General features: G+C 54.1%; 1 protein-coding gene across 4 annotated transcripts in view; it reads right to left on the minus strand.

Moving 5' to 3' along the window:
• The window catches only part of ITPK1 (inositol-tetrakisphosphate 1-kinase), a 178,769-nt gene that overhangs the window by 137,276 nt on the left and 24,588 nt on the right, over positions 1-16,905 (minus strand). The window lies entirely within an intron of this gene.

Genomic DNA, 16,905 nt, shown 5'->3' on the forward strand with positions numbered 1-16,905 from the left:
TTCCCCCAAACCCTTCAGCCCTGCTCAGCTCAGTGCAATCCTGGCCATCTTTAGCCCCCACTGACCCCCTATGCATCCTTCGACCCTGACTCAACCATCACGGGCCTCGCCAATATTCCTGCAAGCCTGGGCCCTGCCTCTTCCATCTCTCACCCACAATCCCGTGGCCAATATTCACCAACACACATGCCCTAATGACCCCACCCCATTACAGACAGGATCAGGGGCTCTGAGCAGTGCACAAAGGCCCCCTGCCACGCACCCACCTTTACCTCCCCTGCCCTACATTCCTTACTGCAAGCCTTTGGGCACAGGGCCGTGCCCCTTCTCCAAGTCTTGGTCCACACTTTCCAGCCCAGCTTTCAGGATGTGGCTCAGACAGAAGTTCTCCCAGGAAGCCTTCCCTGACCCACGACACCCTCGCCCCACTGACCCACCCAGAGCCAGAATATTCCCGAGAACTTGAGGCTACCACTATATCCCAGCCCTTCGTTCCAGAGCCCCAGTGGGCTGTCGCCTGGGGCAGGATGCTAGGGAAGGCGCAGGATGCATGGAATGCAGATGGCTTGCCAATGGCCATGCCCACAAGTGTTTTCCTGAGAAGAAAGGCTGGGCCGCCCACGGACGCTCAAAGGACCTGTGACCAGAAAAGGTCAGAAATTAGAGCAGGGACTATGGCAGATTCAATGGCTGTGTGTACCCTGTGCCTACTTATGGGGCCCGCCCGGCATACAGACACTCCCTAAATGTAAGTACATAAACACCTCGCTCAGGTTCCCGTGCCCAGCCTGGCCCAGCACTCAGGGGCACAATAAATGCGACAGCCATCGCTCGGGCCCTGGAGGGGCTCACGGTCTAGGGGAGGAGGTGGGCACAAAGCCCCCGGGAAGTCTCTGGGCACCAGTGAGTGGGCACCGACACCATTCCCTCACACAACACAGCTGAGGTGACAGCTACCAATCTTACGTTACCTTCTGAGAGCCGGGCACCAAGTGGAACCTCCGAAGGAAGCCACGAGGTCAGTCCAAGAAGGCAGACCGGCTCGCACTGCAGGATACGCCAAACCGGCCCTCCCCTTAACCCCCAACAACCTCAACACAACCTCGGGCCCCAAGGAACCCAGTGGGAAAACCACAGTGGTTGATGCTCTCTGGGGTCTCCACCATCACTCAGCTTCTCTAGAGTTCCAGAAGGGATGACAGCCAATACCGATGTACTGCCATGACTTCATGGAGGGGAGACTGGGCACAAGAGCACAGCCCTGGGCCACCAGCACCCACAGCAGGGGGGCAGACGGCGCCCTGAGAAATCTGCGCCAGCTCACAACCCACATCATCTCTGAGCCCTGTGGACACCTCAATGCATTGGCCTCATTCCCAGATTGTCCCGCCCCATGTGAGCATGGGTGATAGGAACCGGTCCTAGGGCACTTGGCTCAGGACTGCGACCAGCCAGGTAAGTTTCAGTGTGACTCCGCACTTTGTCCCTGCCCCAGGACAGAAATTTCAAACAGCTAAGGGAGCAGCCCCCCTCAGCCAGTCCCAAAGGACTTGGAGCCACACCTCAGGAAAAATGGACAGCACTGAAGGAGACAGAGGGCGCAAGTGGACGTGACCCGCACCAGGTAGAAAAGGGCTTCTGCTGGGCTGCAGCCCAGACCTGGGTTTTCCCTCTTTGTTAATCCTCACGGCATCCCGATTATCCCGGCGTGTGGCTCTCATCTCCTTATGAAGCCAACTGCGGGTCACTTCCAATCCGTCTACATCTGACATCATCCCAGTCAGCTCTCCCTCCCCCGGTCCTAAAAAACAAACAGGATGCTAACTTTGAGCTAACTCTGAAAACACAAGAGACCCATAACATAAAAGAAAACAAAACAGTAATCTTGAGAACAGGCAGGCTGAAAATCTTAAGTGTGGCTGAGCTGTCAGGGGCCAGACCAGTTCCTCTGCGGCTCAGAGCTCCAAGAACAGGATAAATTGTGACTCTGGCGGAAAGGAGGGGGCGCAGCTCCCCTTTCAGCCCACATCAGGCCACACAAGTACGCAAGACACCCTCAGGGCGAGGGCAGCTATGGTGTGACGGATGCTCTCTGCTCACTGACGGCTTCCGCAGCCCAACTAGGGAGGGGCAGGGATGGCCCATTACTCGGATGAGCAAGCGGAGGCTGGGTGACCTCAGGAAGTGCGCGCAGTGGCTCTGCAGCCAGGCTCGCCCACAGCCGGGTGGCAACTGACAGGCCCAGCAGAGCCGGCACAGGAGACACTGAGATGGACCAGCCTGGTCTCCGTGCTGCAGGGCCTCGGTGTAAGAGGGGAGGCGAGGAGGTCGGCAGAAAACCACAAGGCCCATGGTGGCAGGACCCTAGGCACACCACTGTGGCCCACTTGGGAAAGGAGAACGTAAACCCACTGGGGCTCACTTCTTCTCCTGAAATTTCTGCGGAACAAAAGGACCAACAACCCTCATTTTCCAAACAGCAGGCTCCTGAAATCCCAAACGTTCAGAATTTGGTTCAGGACACCCAAGGGGAAGACGGAGGGGAAGATAAACCAGAGAACTCGTTGTCAAGTGATTAACTGCTCCCCCTGAAAACTCCAGTGCATCATCGCACCCCACAGACGTCCTCAAATGTGCAGTGTTCCAGGCTGTGGCTGTTAATTGCCACGCTGTGACAGCAAAAGACCAGTAGCAACTTACACACCCTAAGAGACCTTTAACAAACCACACGTGGTCAGAGAAATACTAGGCAGTGAGTAAAAAGAATGCAGGAGTCCTCCATGCACCCTCAAGGCTTTCTCGCTAAGACACTGCTATGTGAAAATACAAGGTGCAAAACCCCGTGTGCGGTGTGCAATTACCTGGGTTCAGAACAGCATGCAGCACAAGAAGGAGGGCTTGCATATACACAGAATGAATCTGAAAGTACCACCAGAAAACAGTAGTGGGATGGCGTCTGGTCAAGGGCAAGGGCAGCCGGGGGGTGGGGTGAGAAGACTTCTTTTTCACCGTGCTCTCTCATGCTTGAGCTTTGCGCCACGTGCATCCAACAACATGTTCTCAAAAACTAGAGGAGTGTGTTTTTTGAATTGTCTTGTAAATAATAGGTAAAACTCCAGTGGCGCCTGGGTGGCTCGGTCGGTTAAGCATCTGACTCTTGATTTTGGCTCAGATCACGATCTCGTGGTTCATGAGTTCAAGCCTCACATCGGGCTTAGGATTCTCTCTCCCTCTCTCTCTGGCCTCCCCCACTCACTCATTTTCTCTCTCCCTCAAAACAAATATTTTAAATAAATAGGTAGGTAGATAGGTGAATGAATGAATGAATGAATGAATGAATAAATAAATAAATAAATAAAGGTAAAGCTCCAGCTGCCAGCATTCTCAGTACTTGGCATAAGGTAAATGCCTGATAAAGCATCAATCAATCAATCAATCAGTAAAGTGAAGCAGAGGAGTTCAGGATTCATCTAGAAAAGCTTCCAAGTTGTGCTCAAAGAGGAGCTGAAACAATGCCCATTCTGGAATCACCAGACTGCCCTAGAAGGAGCATTCAGTCTGGATTCTAAGGGCATTTCAATATTCGAGTATCTGAAAAACAGACCAGGAGGGAGCACAAAGCCTGTAAACTGTGGACACAGCAGAAAAGTGACAGGTGGCTTTTTTTCCTTTACATTTCCTTGTATTTTCTAGTTTCCTACAATAAGGATAGATATTACTCCCAAAACGACAGAAAAAGTAACACTAAAAGTTAAAGTTAAATAATCAAAGGAGTTTATTAAAAAACCTGCACCTGGAGAAAACTTCTACAGGCTCTAAAACTGTCACTTTCTCAGTACCTATTACATTGATAAGTTTTGGACAGAGATCTACCCCCACAACTCATAAATTTTTCCAAATGTTTTTCCAAAAACTGGATAGCTGTGAAGGGAGGCTCTATTTTGTAAAAAGACCCTTGCTCACCAGGAGCCTAAGGAGAACACAGCCTGGAGGAATTTTAAATGCTCACTTACAAAACAAACTAGCCTTTCAGGACAGGAGGGAGAGCAATCAGGGAAAACTTCCGGGAGGAGGCGGCATTGGCCATTTGGAAGACAACTGAAGGGAAACTACAGACCAACACTAGGGAGGAGAGATTAAAGAGGAATAACATGAGGACTGCCCCCCTTCCCAAAAGGGAGTGTGGGAGCATAAGATCCACTACGAGGAGTGGGCAGGGGCAATGAGAAGTGGACAGAAGATGTGAGCAAGGCCTAGAGGCCCAGAATACCACAGCGCAGCCTGGCCTTTACCCTGTGGGTCCCAAATACCAGGGTGGATGACTAAGAATCACCACTGGGGTTTGTCAAAAATACCTATTCAAGGTCTAGTCCTGCAGACTCTGATTCCGGAGGTCTAAGGTCTAAGGCCAGGGAGGGATTCGGGGTTTGTTCAAGCCCCAGCTGTTGTTGCTCAAGGGGCAGCCAGGTGTGAGAAGCAGCAACAGCTTGTGCTTGAGGAGTAGCAGGACCAGACTGGGGGAGGGGAGGCGGGGAGGTGTTCATTCAGGTGCAGCCCTTCCAGGTCTCGGGACAGGACTAAAGGACATGCAAGAACTACAATAGCTGTGACACTCATAGTCTGGGCACAGCAGGCCAAGGTCACGTGCCAGCGCCAGCAGAGGACGGAGAGCACACTGCATGACGATGGTCAACTCTTCCATTTTCCCGACCATGGTCGTGCCAGCAGGTGATCAGAAACCCAGAACTGAGCTGAGTGACAGCTCAGGGCTCAGAAAATGCAATCAGGGAGGCAGGTGAAAGGTAAGAGGTGGGGTGCGTCCCTAAGAGGAGACCATGGAACCAGACCTCACTGTACCTGTGCCTCAGTTTCCCCATCTGTCAGGTGAGAAGAATCCTGCAACTCACCTCACAGGGCTATTGGGGCCCACACTAGGAATGTGGGCTTCGGTTACTTTGCTCTGTACTACCCTCCAGCCTTCCAGAACTATCCCTCCTTGATCTCACGTGATTCTGATAAGCAAGCAAACCACGCAGGGGAGGGCCGCACCCTCTCCAGGGGTGGCACGTGGCCTGGCACCTCGGTAAGATGAAGGACAGGAACAGGACCTGAGCCAGGCCAGTCCTGGTCCCTGCCAGGACAGGTCCTGGGGGACTGTCCACAGCACAAAGAACATGGCCAGGAGCATTGGCACGCCGTCACCTCTCTGTGGCCAGACTCACAAGGAGGAGCCCGCACCAGAAGAAAAAGCCATAACCCTCTTGCTGGAGCTCCACACCCGATCCAGCCGGCCCGGAGCCTGTCCTCTCCAGACTTGCACTTGCACATTATCTGCTTAAGCCAGTTTACCCTGAGTCTCTGTCACTGGTCACTGTCTTGCTTACTACAGCAGGTGCTCAGTAAGTGACAACAGCTACCACTTCCTGAAGATGACAAAACTACCCGGATGACCCAGCGTGGGAGGAAAGGAGACAACAAAGGGGCCCAATGAAGAGGGTCAAAAGCAGGAGAAACAGACGGTCCCAGAAGCCAGGGAGGCAGAACACCTAGACGGAGAAGCGTCCACGAACCCACACCACAAGGCGGCCACCACAAGGAGGCCACATAAGGCCTGGGCCTTGGCCACTGCATATGGCACTAGGAAGGGTAACACAGGATATCTTGGGACGACGACTCCCATCAAGCGGCAGGCCTGCCTCACTGCAGAGCAGGGCCCTGTAGAAACCAGCAGCAGACACGGACCTGGGTCTCAGCTTTCCTATCTGGTAAATGGGTGTGATCCTTCTGGCCCAACAGAACCTTCTAGGGCAGGTGTAAGACCTGGCGACTGCAGACATGTGTGTAAAGCACATGAGATGGTGAATCAGCAAGGGAGAGAGAGAGGGTGATGCTGAGACACAGACGTGCCCTCTGACTAGTAAGGAGAGAAAAGCCTGGTGGTGACAGCCAGAACTGCAGGCACTCAGAGAGAGCAGAGTGGCAATCAAATAATTCAGTCTGTCAAAAAAGGGGACGCTTGGGCTCATCAAGAACTGCTTTCGGGGCACCTGGGTGGCTCAGTCTGTTGAGGGTCCAACTTCAGCTCAGGCCATGATCTCATGGTTCTCTGCTGTCAGCATGGAGCCTGCTTCGGATCTTCTGTCCCTCTCTCTGTCCCTCCCCGTTTGTTCTCTCTCTCTCTCTCTCTCTCTCTCTCTCTCTCAAAAATAAACATTAAAAAAAAAAAAAGAACTGGTTTCTTGCAATCTGCCAGGGCACAGTCACTTGCCTCCTACCTAGACACAGCTGAGGACTGGCCACAGGGGGCAAGCTGCTACTGAAAGGAGCCCTACAGGATAACCCAGCTGCGGAGGGAGGCCAGGCCTCCTTGGAGCAATTTCACAGCAGAGGGAATCAACCCGGAAACGCAGGCTCCCTCCCACCGACAGGGGAGGAGAAAGACGCTGCACCTGCACCCAGAGCTGAAAACCACTTAGAGACGGGAAGTGTGTAATTATTCAAGTGGAAAGCCAGGCACACGCTCATCCAAGCCATTTGTAGCACAGTTTGGTAACTGCCAGATTTTAGGAGCCCCGAATAATAACGCCCTTTAACACCCACGAGGCAGGCAGGCAACCTCCCCGCTGCCTGCCTCCTTCCTCCCCCCAGAGGGTAGGCCCCGGAGTGCCTCCGGAGGACTTGGGGTTCCCTGAATAGGCAGCGGGGCCTCTTCCCTCACCAGTGTGCGCAGAGGGACATGCCTCCCACTGCCTCAAGTGCAGCCCCAAGGTCAGCCAGCTAACCCCACTTGAGGTCAGTTCCTTAGGAACCTTCCTTCCTTGGCTCCCAAACTCCTCAGAGTCCCCGGAACCCCAGCACTGAGCGCAGACCTTAGAGGCTGCCTGGCTCCGTGTCGCTGACTCCTACCAGGCTAAGGGCACTGCGGTGGACGTTAATGGTGGCCACCACTGCTGGCGGTTCTGCTGGGCGCTCCCTTGGCCCCACGGCCCCCACCAAATTAGGCATGGCCACGCGGCTCACTTTGGCCAATGAAATGCGCACAGAAGCGACCCATGTCGTTTCCAAGCAGACACTTTCAACGGCCAGTGCCCAACTCCGCAGCCAGTCCTCCAGGACGTCCTCGTGGGAGCACGAGGACGCAGATGGCCCCCAGAGCTGGCCCAGACCCACTCCTGAAAAGAAAACCTGACCGAGTGGCAACAAAGCCAGGCTGGGAACCAGAAGGAAACTGTTAAGAGGACCTTCAGCTAGCGGCTGTTCTACTTCCAGGAGACGTTTAGCAACACCTGGAGACATTTCTGATGGTCACATGAGGGGAAGGCCTACTGCCATCCAGAGGGTAGAGGCCCTACAATGCACAGCCCCCTAGAACAAGGACCCTCCAGCCTTAACTGTCCACGGTGCCAAGGCTGAGAAATGCCGGGGTGTGGAGACCAGCACGGAGCCACCGGACTATGAACGAGCTAGAAATAAATCTATTGTCGCAAACTTCTTGGGGTTGTTTTTGCAGCCTATCCTGACCAATAAACGCCCCTTGAAGAAACAGGGCTTGTGGCCTCTGTCTACACCCCAAATTCTGAGCACAACACCTGACACGTAGCATTTGGAGGTGCAGCATAAAGGCACTGGGGGGAAAGCAGCACGAGTCCTTCTCATGAAACCCTCCCAGGAGGGACCCCATTTTCTAAACCCGCCTGAGCCTGACAAAACTCTGTGCCTTTGCACGAACTGTTCTCTCTGCCTGCCATGCCCTTCCTCCCCTGGCAAACTCTTGCTCAGCCATCAAAAACAGCTCAAACATCACTCCTGCTGAAGGCTGTTCCCCTGCCCCTTCCCAGGGGCAGAAATGACGGCTCCTTAGCCATACAGCCATCTGATACTTAGAACTGCTCTCTGCTCCGTTTCAGACCAGGAGCCTCCACCCCCAAGGGCAGGGACTGTGTTATTTATTTCGGCACCCTGCCCACCGTGGACCCTCAACCTGGCAGGAGCCCTGCAAGCTCTTCCTGAATGGATGTCCCAGCCTCCCGGTGCCAAGGCTCTGACCCTGAGCCATCCCTGCCCATCTGCTTCTGCGGCAGTCTGGTTCACTTGCTGATGGTCTTGTAACTTGGATTTCCCTCCTATTACAATGCCAGAAACTGAAATGGCCCGATATAAAGGCAACATACGAACAGGATTTCAAAGCCAGTACAAACATTTGAATTGTTTGGACAGCTCCAGCAAAGAACCAGATAAACTGGAAGCTGCCATATGCCTTTTTTTTTTTTTTTTTCTCCTGGGGGGGGGGGGGGGAGGAGGGGGGGAGGAGAAGGGAGAGCCATTCCCCTGACTGGACAGCCACCAGCCCTCCTAACTGAAGACCTGCCCCCATACTAGGTGCCCCACCTGGAGGAGACAGGCAGGCCACAGGTTCCTCACAGTGCAGACACCGTAGCGTGAGTCAGCGTGTTCTTTCAGACCTAGGACAAACCCAAGGGGTCCCTGGAAGCAGCTTTCCCTCAGGAACCCAGGAGGTGGGCGAGAGGCAGGGCTAGTGACTCACCTCCCCAGCTCCTCCTGGAGGAAAGCAGAACCGCCAGGGCTAACTGGCACATGACAGCACAAATCCCACCCCTAACTTTCAGGATAGGGAAACTGAGGCGGGGGGTGGGGGGCTAGATATCCCCCAAGGAAGTGCATCCAAAGTGTCATCATTTCAGGGGCAGCTGGACGGCTCAGTCGGTTAAGCATCGGACTCTTGATTTCGGCTCAGGGCATGATCTCACAGTTCGTGGGATGGAGCCCCACGTCGGGCTCTGTGCGAACAGTGTGGAGCTAGCTTGGGATTCTCCCTCTTTCTCTCTCTCTCTCTCTGCCTCTCCCGTGCTCGTGGTTTCTCTCTCTCTCAAAACAAATTTAAAAAAAAAATTTTTTTTAAAGTGTCACCATTTCGGATCACTCCAACTTTTCATCTGAAAACAAATGTTGAGACCCCTTAACGGCACTCAACACATTCTGGCTTTTTTTTTTTTTTTTTTAACTTCATTTATTTATGTCATCTTTACACCCAAAGTGGCGCTCAAACTCACGACCCCAAGATCAAGAGTCACATACTCTTCTGACTGAGCCAGCCACGCTCCCACTTTTTATTATTTAATTTTTTTATGTTTATTCTTTTACAGCAAGAGAGACAGAGACAGAGTGTGAGTGGGGGAGGGGCAGAGAGAGAAGGAGACAGAATCTGAAGCAGGCTCCAGGCTCTGAGCTGTCAGCACAGAGCCCAATGTCAGACCTGAGCTGAAGTCGGACACTCAACCGACTGAGCCCCCCAGGCATCCCCCCACTTTTTAATATAAAAATTCTCTAACAAATTCTTTTTGAGTCTTTTACTACCCCTTTACAGGTGCTATAATTTTTCTTTCTTCTAATTAGGGAGGAGCCCTAAATTGCAGGAGGTGGGGGGTGGGGGGTGGGGAGGGTGTTTCTAGAAGCGGAGACCCACAGGGGCTGCAGGAAGGGTTGGTTCCAGCAAAACCAACCCTACCTACCACCTTCCACCCAGTTGTCAGTTGGCCTGCCTGGGGGCTAATGACTCAACCTGTTCTCTCCCCAGCAGTTTCTCATTCCCAAGAATGCAAAGTCATTTTAAGCTAGAGCAGGAAGAGAAACAGGAGTCCCAGCGCTGACATTTCCCTCCTTTGGAGCCACCGGGGGAGAGAGAAGCCTGCCCAAGAATGTCTGATTTTTGTAGCACCTATCCTCAAGGCACCACACACCCTTAAAATAACTGCACAAGTGTGTGTCCTGGGCCTACATCTGGGATGGTGACACTCTCAAAGGCTGCGTTCCAGCATACATTACATTACACATCTCCATCCGCCCAGCCCCTGCTGCTAACACTCCCTTGCATTTGAAATCTCCCTTCCGGCCAGACGGCTGGATTCCAAGAGCATGAGAAGGGTTCTTTGAGCCCTTGCGGTTGGGGCGGGGGGGGGGTCTGCCCTGCTGCCCGGCCTCCCACCACAGAAGCGCAGAGCTCCCCATATGACTGCCGTCAAACATTTGCTGGGCTGGCCTAGTCAAAGAGGGGACCCCAAACCACCAGTCCCCGCCTAGAGATGTTGGTGGCCACAAGGCCCCTGAATACAGCAAACATCTGGGGGATGGCAGGGGGCACAGGAAGGTTACTTAAGATTGCTGTTGGAGCTGAGCCCTGAGGGTGACCGGGAAGGAGGCTGCCTGGGTGTGCCAAGTACCAGACACATCCGGGGCAAAGCCAGGCCTTCTGGACACTGAGGTTCCCTGGGTCCCTCTGCCATAGGCACCAGGGTGACAGTCCCATCAAAGGAAAGGTGAGGTTACCCCCGCCCCGATCTCAGAAAACTTAAACCACGAAGTGCCTTATTCAAAATTTCCCCAACCCCTCAGCTATTTACATGATGGCAGTGGTGTCCAGGTCCAAGAAGTCAGTCAAGCCACAGCCTTATCCTTCGGTCTGTGACGAAGGACAGGGAGTCAGAGCCTGACTCTGACTTTGCTTGACCCAAGTCCCTCCTACAGACCAGCCCCCAGCCGGGGGGAAGAGAAAGGCAGTGTGTAGGAACACGGTATTCACTTCCTATTGCTGTTGTGACAAACCACCACAAATGCAGTGGCTGAGCACAACACAAACTTCTCTTCGGTTCTGGAGGTCAGGAACCGGTCAGCAGGGCTGCGTTTTCCTTCTGGAGGCTCTCCAGAGACATCATGCCTTTACCGTTCCCAGTTTCTGAGGCCACCTGTATCCCTCAGCTTGTGGCCACATTGCTTTGACCTCTGCTTCGTTGTCTCATCTCCTTCCGCCCCTCCTGTCTCCCTCTTACAAGGACTGGTGCGGTTACACTGGGCCCACTCAGGTGATGCAGGATGCTCTCCGACCTCAAGATCCTTGACCTTAGTCACATCCGCAAAGCTCCTCTGCATGTCGGGGACCATATTCACAGGTTCTGAGGACACCTGTTGGGGGGACTTTATTCTGTCTAGCCCAACACAAGGCTCTTGCAGCTCTCAGCCATCCCACGAATCTCGGACACTCCCCTGAAGTGTTCAGAGGCAGGCCGGGTGCAGATCAGGATTCATCCAGAGTTTCGTTAGGAGCTTCAACAGTCACCAAGGAGGATATGGGAACTCAGGCCCCACATGCCCACAGGATTCTAAAGAGACAATGGGCAGGGTGCCTGGACACTTCAGTTAAGCATCCAAATCTTGATTTTGGCCCAGGTCATGATCTCGAGGTTTGTGAGTTCAAGCCCCATGTCAGGCTCTGCACTGTCAGTGCAGAGCCTGCTAAGGATTCTCTCTCTCTCTCTCTCTCTCTCTCTCTCTCTCTCTCTCTCTCCCCCTCCCTCCCTCCCCTGCTCCTGCTCTCTCGCTCTCTCTCATCTGTCTCAAAGTAAATACATAAACTTTAAAAAAATAAAATAAAGAAATAAGACACATAAAGAGACACCGAGCAAAACCAAACACCGACACAGGGATCCCTGATGGGGAGAAGAGCCCTGGGCCTGGGTGATAGAGACCTAAGGCCCCAGACCCGGAAGCCTCGGTCCTAAGTTGTGGGGAGGGGTAATATTCCTGACCCCTGGGCCCACCGTAAAGCCCATGAGAGATGCCCAGACCAGACAGGCCTTCCCACTGCTCACTTCAAGGCCACCTGGCTTCACTGAAGGCCAAGTCCCTCAGACCCTGCCAAGTGACTCTGAGCAGTGACAGACACCTCCCAAAGAGAGGTGTTTGGAACCTGAGCCCAGCACGAGGCATGCCAAAGCCAACAGGGGCCTGCTGGGTCCCCCACTGACAGGCCCAGGGGTGCTAGGCCCTGGCCTCAGCCACCTTCCCAGACGCAATCAACTCTAGAAACAGGCAATGGCTTCATCTGGCGCTCCTGGAGCCCTCACATTTAGGGGAGGTTCCGAAGCCCTGGCACAACCCGAACAAATGATTGGCAAAGGCAGTTAATGCCTGAGTCCCCTCACTCCCCATTCAGGCCTGGTCTCCCCGAGCCCGGGAGAGGGGACAAGGGAGGAGACAGGGGCCAGAAAGGGCACTCACTTCACAGGTTCCATTAAGGGGTATGACGGTCCTATTTTTTTTTCAAGTGAGGGAATTCAGAGAGGTCAAGAAACTCACCCAAATGTTATGCTAAATGGAAGAAGCTGGACAGAGAAAGACACAGACTGCATGGTGTTACTTACATGTGAAATCTAAAAAAAAAAAAAAAATGCAGCTCATAGGAACAGAGACCAGAAAAGAAATGGGGGGAGGCTGGTGAAAGGGACAAGCTTTCCGTTCCAAGATGAATAAGATCTGAGGATCCAGTATAGGACATGGTGACTACTGAAGTTTACCGAGAGTGGGACTTAACTGTCCTCACCAGCTCCAACAGAAACAAACAAATACGTGAGGCAATGGATGTGTTAATTAACTCAGTTGTGACAATCATCTCGCAATTTATGCATACAACAAATCACATCGTACACTTTTTTTTTTTAATGTTTTATTTACTTTTGAGATGGAGAGAGACAGAGCACAAGTGGAGGAGGGGCAGAGGGAGAGAGGGAGACACAGAATCCGAAGCAGGCTCCAGGCTCTGAGCTGTCAGCAGAGCCCAACACGGGGCTCGAACACCATGAAGTGTGAGATCATGACCCGAGCTGAAGTCGGGCGCGTAACCAACTGAGCCACCAAGGCGCCCTCCACATCGTACACTTTAAATACGTTACAGTTTTATTTTTCAGTTATACCTCAATAAAGCTGGAAAGAATATACACGTATTTAAAAAAATAAAAAGAAACTCGTCCAAAAGCTCAAAGCAAGTAAGTCACAGCAGAACCACAATCTAAAGCTGCGTCTGTCAGCAAAGACCATCCTCACTCCGTGGCCTGGGAGGGCAGGGGTCCAGCCAGGTCTTGGGGGTGAGGCTTCTGGGGTTTCTGGAGGCGCAACAGTTCTGGACACAGCTGCCCCCCAACCCCCACGCCGCCAACTGCCCCAACCCTGGGCTGAAACCCCTCCTCCACACTTGACCCTGGGGAGGTTGGGGGAGCCCTGTGGGTGAAGAGCCAGAAGGCACTTCCAGGGGCTGTGACCGGCCTCAGATGTGCCGAGACCACGTGGAGTGGGGACTGGACACGCCACAGGACACCTGTCTCTCCCTTCTCCACAAGGCTGGCTGAGTACGGTGTCACTTGGAATCCACGTGCTCCAAGCAGAAGGACCACGGAAGCAGAGCTCAGCTCTGTCGCAGGAAGGGTTGCGGCTCCCCAAGGAAGGCAGATGGTGACTGGCCCGACTGCAGGGGCTGAACGCCCGCCATCAGGGTGGGGACCCTGGTACACAGGGAAGGTGGCGGGGCCAATGTCTTAGGAAGGTTCTGAATCCACCATCGAGAGAGAGAGCAGCTGGCCAGGTCACTGGACTCAAGGAGACCACAAAGGCACCCAAAAGCACAGGCCGGTCAGGCCTCGGGGGACCCAGTGTCTGCTCCCGGTGACAGGCACACCCCCCCCCCCCCACCTCCTTCACGTTCGGGCTCCCACCCTGCCGGGCTGTGCAGCTGCAAGCCATGGCAACGGGCCCCAAACGTCTCGACAAATCCCTCAGAGAGCCCCACACAGGGTGTTACAGCCGCAACCTAAAGCCAAGAGCCTGGGCCCCACGCAGAAGTGAAAAACGCCAAAAAGAGAAGGCCCTGATTCCTCAGAAGGGAGAAGCCTGAGTCTGGGCAAAGGGCAGCCTCCCTACCCCGGAGGCCACCAGCCTGCTGTCTCCACAAGCCCCACTCCCCCAGCCTGTGATGTCTACACTGAAGACATGACTCATCACCTCACCACACCCCCAAATTGGCTGCGGCTTCCCCCAACCCCCACTGGCACCAAGGCCTCTGTGACAGGTGCCTCCCTCCTGGTCCAGGGAACCTCACCCCTGCTGGCAGCTCTGTCCCCAGCATACCTGGCTCCACGCCCTCCCCCACAGGCCACTGCTCTCACACTTCCGACTCCCTGCCCACGCAGGCAGCCCCCCATCTGGAACACCCCCGCTCCCCGTGCCACCCTCATCTGCAACAGAACCCAGGGGGCGGCCCAAGGGGAAGGCCCATGAGGAGCCCAGGGAGTCAGAGCACAACCAGAACCAGACTCCTTACCAAAGGTAAGACCCACAGCCCACGCCCATCCTAGAGTACGGGGGACCTCTAAACATCCCAGCCCACTTTCCTGACTCAGGATGCTACTCTGCTGGACAGCTCTCCAGGAATGATGGTCATTGCCAGGATAAGAACTCCAGACAGAGAGGAATGGGCCCAGTTAGCAGGGGGAGACAGAGGGGGCTTTTTTTTTTTTTTGGCCAGGGTTGTCTTAAACTAAATTCCTCCTGATAACTTGCTTTCTCACAAACTGCCTTTCTGTCCAGAGCATTCTTTTATTCATTCACGCACGTATTTCATGCATACTTCCTGAGCACCTACTATGTGCCCTGCATGGTTTCGCTACCGGGGATACGACAGTAAAGACAGTAGAAAGGATTCCTATCCTGAAGGAACTTAGAGCATAAAGGGAAGGGTGAACAAGCAAACGCCTGAAATAAATACAACGTGTGACATGTTCTGAAAAGACCACTCAAGGGGCTGAGACAGAGACGGTGGGACTGTGCTGAGGTCTAAAGGCTAAGAGGCCAATAGTGTGGGGGGAGGGGGGGTGCCTGCGAGAAGCAGGAACAGCATCATGTGCAAAGGTCCTGAGCTAGGAAAGAGTTTCGAGCAGCTGAAGAACTGAGAAAAGATCACAGTGCAGGGAGAGAGAGGCAAGAGGCACATCTTGGGGCCCTCAGGGGCTGTTCCTGTGCCATTTGGTAACCTGGGAAAGAAATTCCCTTTTTGCTTAAACTCATCTGAACTGGGTGTTCTGTCATTCACATCCACAAGAATCCTGGCTTTCACAACATCCAAACCAAAGCATCACATTCTACCACCCTCGCCAACAACCTGTGCCTCAAACTTGATGGCAACACCAGCACCCATCCAGCAGCCCAGCTGAAGCCCGGCATCACCCCCCACCTCTCCTCTCCCTCATCCCCCACCGCATCAGTCACCACAGAAAGCTTTCATTTGGGCCTCTAGGCAGCCAAGGCCTGGGGGTCCCTCCCCCAGGGAGGTGGCCTACGCATGCTGGAAGGAGAAGCAGGAAGAGGAAAAACAGATGGCCTCTGGGCTGAGGGGAAAAGAGAACCCCCAATAACACTGGCTGGTTGATTGCATATAATTATGAAGGAAAACGCTCTTTAAAATTAGCTTCCCAAATGTGGATATAATTTCAAGTGTCCCTTGCAGTGTGATTACAGCGTCAGCCCGACAAATGTTTTATCGTCAGCTCAGATCATTCAGGCCCCTGCAGGCAAAAAATAACGAAGCCAACAGAGGCGCTGGAGCCAGACAGACAGCTCCCGCTCCCGGAGAAGCGCTCCCAGCTGCCCAGGGGAAGCACCAGCCCAGGAACCCCAGCACGTTGGGAACTGGCCTCACTCCCTCCACCGCCAGCACAGGGCCCTCCCCAGGAAGGCACGAGGCACACCTTTCTTCTTTCTTCTCCCTTTCTGGATCCTCAGAGTCCTTGATATTCAGACTCAGATCCCAAGAGCAGCCAGTTAATAACAAGGGTAGCTTCACTTACTGGATGCCTCCTATGGCCAAGTGCTGCACTCCGCGCCTCAGTTTTCCCATCTGTAAATGGGCGTGTTGATGGCGTGGAACTCATCACATGAGAGAATGATGCCTGGCACACAGTGCGTGTCCCCCTCCCCCTCCTCCCACTGAACCCTCGAAGAACACTGGCTGGCTCTACAAATGTGGACCTGGGGCTCAGAAAGCGTACAGGAGCCACCGACGTAGTGGGTGAAGAGCAGGCATGCAAACACAGCTCTACCTGAGTCCAAGCTCCACACCTGTGTCACGCTGCGTCCTTGCTAGGCTCAGGGGACGGTGGAAAAGGTGTCCCTCTGAGCTTCTCAGTGTGCATTCGTATGGCGGGTGGCAGCTTGGCCCTCCCCAGCTTTAGCACACGACCCTCTTCAGGGGTCTGGGTTCTGACACATCACAGGCTCCGGCTGGGTGGCCGGCCTCCATTACTCCCCTCTCTCACCAGAAGGTGCCCCCTAATTCGGGGGCCTGCACCGCACTGGGTCCCCCCATTTCACACACAAGAGAACCAAGGCCAAGACTGAGAGGGACTTAAGGTCATGGGAGAGTCAGGAGATCAACTAACTGGCATCAGGCACCCATGACAGCCGACTACTGGGGGATGGGGAGGACCACACACCAGCATCCACAATCCGCACCAGCACCCAAAGACAGAAAGATGAGAACACCGAGGTTTGGAGAAGCCTAACAGGACAGGTTCAGGGTCCCCAACAAGGGAGGGCCATGATTTTCCATCCAGGCCTCCCTTCTTGCAGGCCAGAGACCCGGCCACCCTGAGTAGCCATGAGCACACAGCCATGAGGGCCTCGACAGGTGTATGAGAACAGTGAGCGGCAAACAAAGCAGGCCAGACCTGTGACTGGGTAGCAACAAAGCCAGGCTGGGAGCCAGACAGGAGCCGTGGGGGGGGGGGGGGGGGCAGGGGCTACAGCTAGCACTGGTTCTTACTGAGAGGGACAGCCCCCCAGGGGACATCTGGCAATGTCTGGAGCCATTTCTGGTTGTCACAACTCGGGGGGAGGGGGGAGGGCAGGGAATGGCACCCTGAGCGTGGAGACCAGGCATGCTGCTGAATATCCTTCAATGCCCCAGGACAGCCCTAACAAGATGGAAGGATCCAGCCCCAAAATGCAAACAGTGCCCAAGCTGAGGAGCCCTGAGCTACATTCGTCTGTGAACACGCACACGGATCT

This window comes from Acinonyx jubatus, chromosome B3, assembly GCF_027475565.1.
Source record: "Acinonyx jubatus isolate Ajub_Pintada_27869175 chromosome B3, VMU_Ajub_asm_v1.0, whole genome shotgun sequence".
NCBI lineage: Eukaryota > Metazoa > Chordata > Mammalia > Carnivora > Felidae > Acinonyx > Acinonyx jubatus.